This window comes from Microcaecilia unicolor, chromosome 8 (genome assembly GCF_901765095.1).
Source record: "Microcaecilia unicolor chromosome 8, aMicUni1.1, whole genome shotgun sequence".
NCBI classification, from domain to species: Eukaryota; Metazoa; Chordata; class Amphibia; order Gymnophiona; family Siphonopidae; genus Microcaecilia; species Microcaecilia unicolor.
In genome coordinates, this window is record NC_044038.1 from 215,430,003 (window position 1) to 215,436,350 (window position 6,348).

Sequence of the window (6,348 nt, forward strand, 5' to 3'; positions counted from 1 at the left end):
ACGATCACACACGAACACACCCACCTCCTGCTCCCGCCCTCTCAAAACGCTAAACAAATGCAAACAGGAACAAGGGGAAGGGGGAAGTGGCACTACAAGTTTCCCCAGCCAACAACTGTATCTCCACTGTCACAGATAGTACTACCAGCTCACTCTCTCAAACACAGACACACACACACAAATATATATATATCAAACATATAAACGGCGAGTGACCGTACTCACTCGCAAATGCGCAGTAGAGACCTCTGCCCCGCCCCCACGTCAATACGTGATGACGGGGGGCGGAACAAAGAGGGTCTGTACTGCACATTGCTGAGGGAGGGACACCGCCGTCTAACGCTCCCCCCACCCGAGTCGCCGCCACCACCCACCTTCTACCCGGTCGGGCCCTCGCTCCACTATTGAAACAGCGAGGGTCCAGGAACGCAGCACTGAGCTCTGCTGAGCTGCCGACATCGCCCTTCCTTCTTCTTCTCTGCCTCTGTCCCGCCCTCGACGACGTTACGTCACACGAGGGCGGGACAGGCAGAGAAGAAGAACGAAGGCCGACGTCGGCAGCTCAGCAGAGCTCAGTGCTGCGTTCCCGGACCCTTGCTGTTTCAATAGCGGAGCGAGGGCCCGGCCGGGTGGAAGGTGGGTGGTGACGGCTCGGTGGGGGGGCGCGAACTCGGAGGGGGAGGGGCGGGCCTTTCAACCCCCCCTTCCTATAATAGCCCGTTTTTACGGGCTCAAAGTGTAGTATATATATATATATATATATATATATATATACACACACACACACTCCCTATCTCTGTCTGCCTAAACCCACTCTAACACTGTCTCTTTAACATAAACACACACACTCACTTTTACTCTCTCTGACTCTCTCTCACACACACACACATACATTCAGTATCTATCTCTGACACACAAACACACTCACACACAGACAAAACCACCCAAACACACTCTCTCTCTCACACACACACAGACAAAACATACTACAGAAACAGAACCACACACTTTCTTACTGTCTCTCTTTCAGACACACACACACTCTCTGCCACACACAGACAAAAATTAATTCAACTATAAACTACAACCTATAAGGAGGCACTGACCCTCCACTGTCATAGGCACTTTTAACAGCTCTCTCTCACTCTGTCACACACTAACACACTCTCTCTCTCTACGCACTCACTCTCTCAGACAGACACACACACACTTTCTCTAAACAATCTGCATAACTGAAGACATATGGGACCAAACAAAACACCCAAATGACTGTACAGAAAATGAATTACAAAACAAAAGGAGAAAAGCAGAAAAAGAAAAAATTAGACGTCAAAAAAGAACACCACAACAAAGACAAACGGACCTTGAAAGAGTATGGACATTAAGATCACAGAGAAATGAAGACCAAAGACAGGCAGAAATACAGAGACGTAAAACATCCAGGATTACAAACCGCTTACTACAAATTTCAATGACAAGAAAAAAAGGTTTAACCGACTTAACTTTAAAGAAAACGATATATCAATTAGCTACCCTGGGTAGTTTGAATGACATCTGTGAACATTGCAAAGCAAAACATTTTACAACTGAGCGCCCAAACGACCACAAATTTAATGTCTACTGCAATAAAGACTCTGTTGTTTTACCACCTATAAGTACAAATGACTACATTATGAACCTTATGACTGGACAACATCCTGATTCTAAACTATTCATGCAAAATATACGATCGTATAATAGCGCATTAGCTTTCGTATCGGAGCTAATATTAATGTTCCAAAAGGTTTTGGACCATACTGTTTTAAAATACACGGACAAATGTACCATCTGTCAGGAACCCTTCATCCACCAGAAGATACAGACTCTAAATATGCACAGTTATATATTTTAGATTAATGTCTAGCAAATGAGAAAAGGATGAACAATCCTGCAAATAAAACATGCAAACCACATGTAATGAAACAGCAAACATTATTGGCTCTAATCCTTTAGCCAGAGCATATAAAATGATGCATGAGGTGGAAAAAGAACAAAAACAAATACAAACTAATAATCTCAACACTTTCCATATACAATTGAGAATTCTGAAAATAGAGACCTAAAACAGAAGAAGAGGAGAAAACATATCTAAGTTGTGATGATCTCATCAGTGAAGATGGAGATGACATCAGTGACTACCCAGTAGACTTCCTTAATTCTTTAAGTCCTTCCGGAACTGCGCCACATATTTTAAAAGTGAAGAAGGGATCAATTGTTATGCTACTACGGAACTTAAACACTAAAAGAGGTTTATGTAATGGAAGTCGACTGATTGTTGTAGACTTAAAAACCAAACTTAATAATAGCAACAAAGTTAATAAACAGTGCACAATCAGAAAAGGTCTTCATTCCAAGAATTGATCTTATAACAGAATCAGGATTACCATTTAAACTTGGAAGACGACAATTCCCCCTGAATTTAGCCTTTGCAATAACTATAAATAATTCACAAGGACAAACTTTAGACAAGGTGGGAATCTACTTACCGAACCCTGTGTTCAGCCATGGACAGCTGTATGTCGCATTCTCACGAGTTAGAAATGCATCAGATGTGAAAGTTTTAGTTAAACAGACATTAGAACAAGGTAAACTAATCGAAGGATCTAATGCTGTTTACACCTAAAACACAGTATACAGAAGTGTACTGTCAACATAAACTATACTTGCATTCAATAATTAATAAACAAAATTTCAAACATAAAACAGCGTGACTGTTTGACTATTTCATTACATACTACACACATGGATCACGTTGTAATGGGCTTTACGGCTTGTATATATATATATATATATATATATATATATATATATATATTTGGACGTGGCTCAGATCCTTCTCTAAAGAGCAGTGCTGCAACTGGCCACTGCTGCCCCCATTGAATCCTGATTGCAGGCAAATAGTGTTGCTTTCGACAGCATGAGAAAATGCCAGGGCTGGAATATTTTTATTTATGTATTTGGCTAGGGGGCTCAGAAACTTCACAGAATTGACATTTCATCTTGTGGAATCCCACATGCACATGGCACAGCAATTTGCCCTGTTTACCTATCTTTAAAGTTCTAGCCCTCCTGCTAAGTGATATTATATAAACAGTGCTCCAACATGTGCGCCATTTATAGAATAACGCCTAGCACCAGGATCCGCACCTAACTTTTAGACACAGCTTTATACCAATTGAAACCTGGTCTAAATCCCCGCGTCTAAATTAGGTGTGGATCGGGCGTGTCCTTTAACAGTGCGACCAAATTCTTAGAATGCCCATGACGCGTCTATGGCCATGCCCCCTTTTCAGATCAATGCGCAAGCATTTACACGCACATCTTTATTATTATTATTAATTACATTTGTACCCCGCGCTTTCCCACACATAGCAGGTTCAATGTGGCTTACATAGTAAATAGAATTACAAAGTCTTGAAGGAGAATGTTACAAGTTGTAGTAAACATAGTAGTAGTGGGGTTTTGAGGATATGTAAATTGATCATGGAGAAGCAAACAAAGATAGGATGAGTAAAAGGAGAAGAGATTGGGAGGGGTAAGGAGTAGGAAGGTTGGAGAGGAAGAGATTGAGGAATGAGCATAAGGAGACTGTGAGACATGGTCAAAGGTATAATAATCGTTAGGGCAGGAATCATGTGGGTGGGTTTAAAAAATTAAGTTGGGTCATTAGGGTAAGCTTTCTTGAAGAGATGGGTCTTCAACATTTTTCTGAATGGTAGATGGTCGTTGATTATTTGGATGGATCTAGGCAGAGCGTTCCAAAGCTGGCTGCCCAAAAAGGAGAAACTGGATGCATAGGAGGTCTTGTATTTAATACCTTTGCAGTTGGGAAGGTGTAAATTGAGGTAAGTACGAGAAGACGATGATCTATTTCTGGTTGGGAGGTTGATGAGGTTATTCATGTAGTTAGGGGATTCTCTATATATGAGAATAGTGCCTAGTAAGATGTGTGTAAATTCTAATTATTGCCATTTGGCACCTACTCAGCACTAAGTGGCTCATTACTCAAACTGTGCATGCAAATTGGACACATATACAAATTTGCACACTATATATAGAAGCCGGGAGAATGTGTGTAACAAGCTAGTCCAGGTGCAGAATGGGTGTATAGTAGTCACCCTATGGATTAAGGGCTCGAGAGAAAAGCCAGGCTTTTACCTGCATCCTGAAGTAGAGGTAGACTCGAATTATACATAGCCCCGCGGAGTAATTTCCAGAGCGTGGGGGCTATTCCTGCGAAGGCTCGCTGGCAGGTATCACGTCATGCAGTTTCTTTTGATGAGGGTACAGATAGTGATGCTTCTTGAGAGGGCCTTAGAGGTTTCAAAGCTGTGTAAAGGGCTACCTTATTCTTTAAGTACTGTAGCCCATTTTGTCTGAGGACATTGAAAATCAAACAGAATTAAATTTAGTCCTGTAGGGTAGTGGTAGCTAGTGTAGATTTTGCAGGAAGGGTGTGTTGTGTTCATGCCACTTGGCAGCCTTCAATCAGTTGCACTGCATCATTCTGAATATATAACATTAGGGCTGCATTTCTGAAGTAGGCTGTGAAAACTGTAAGGCTGTTTATAGCTATTCTGCATGCTATTTTAGATCCTTTAATTTGTATTTCTTGTCTTTTCATTACTTTTTATTCTTTATTTACGGCTGCATTTTGATTAAAATGTGTAATCAAGCTTAATTGCGCGATTAAAAGTATGTTATTTATTTTCCCCCCACTGCAGCTCCTTGGGACGCTATGCACTGGAGGTTTAAGTGACTTGCCCAGAGTCACAAGGAGCTGGGGGGGGGAGGGAAAATAACGTACTTTTAATTGTGCGATTAAAATTTTAATCAAAATGCAGCCCTACTTAAAATGCATAGCATCTCGTTTTGTGCTTGGATGACTTGTATTATAGACCAGAACTGGCAAAGCTGTAGGAGAACCTTTTTCTCGTGAAGAATCCTCAGCGTGCCCCGATGTTGCCCAGCCAGTGTCCAAATTATCTGTATGCCGAAAATACATTCTCAACAGGCGATACACTGACCAAAGACACCAATACAGTAACTTTGAGCTCAAGCCTGTCTGTGACTTACCCAAGTGCTTCCACACTCGGTGCTATATGAAGACAGCCCCAAACTTTGTTTTGACACAGCCATTTCCTCCTGCTCTAATCACTAGGGCCACGATGCTCAAAACTCCAGCTGTGTTATGAATAGCGCTGAAGAAGAGTTTGGTGGCAATTTGGCTCCTGTGCACATGCGCCTGGTAAAACCCGATCATGAAACACACATTGGTGTCTGTTTTCTGCGGCCTACATATAAGTGTTTTTAATTTTTTTTTCCTTAGATGCAGGAAACAAGTTGCAAATGTGTGCTTTCGCTTGGGTCTGCTGTTTCTCACAACCAGCGCTTAAGGCCTTGCACGGGCTTCCTTCTGCTTCCAAAAACAATCAATACTGGCAGAGAGAAGCATGAGAATCATAAATCCTCTCTTCCAACCCCCTAATGCCTGCTCCGACCTGGCGTTATTTTTGCAGCAGTAAGCTAGTTTTGTTTTGGGCACTCTTTTCCGATCATCAGGAAGGAATACAAAATGACCTCATTTGCATGCTATCTGCACTAGTGCTGGGCACGCTTGTTTCTCACGCTAGACCCTTCTGAACATTCTGCGCAGGCAAATGCGGGTGCTAGTATGATGCTAATAGCCTCTTGTGCCCACGTTTACTTTTGGTCGCGGTATTTGCTTTCTAACAACAGTAAGAGCAGGAGGCCACCTTAACCCTAGTCCCTGAAGAAAGAATCCTGAACCTGCGGAGTCGGGCATGTTCAGGGGAAGGACAATTGGCCAGATCTTCTATTCAGATATATGACGAGGCATTGAGGAAATAGCACGAAAAAAAATTCAGCTAAGTGCTTATTGACTTTTTGATAGTATTGCCATTGATGAACATTGATGTTGGCTCACACTAATATTATACACATTTTGTATTTTAAGATGGTTTTTACACAGGGCTGGTTTAGAAGGTACAGTGGGGGAAATAAGTATTTGATCCCTTGCTGATTTTGTAAGTTTGCCCACTGACAAAGACATGAGCAGCCCATAATTGAAGGGTAGGTTATTGGTAACAGTGAGAGATAGCACATCACAAATTAAATCCGGAAAATCACATTGTGGAAAGTATATGAATTTATTTGCATTCTGCAGAGGGAAATAAGTATTTGATCCCCCACCAACCAGTAAGAGATCTGGCCCCTACAGACCAGGTAGATGCTCCAAATCAACTCGTTACCTGCATGACAGACAGCTGTCGGCAATGGTCACCTGTA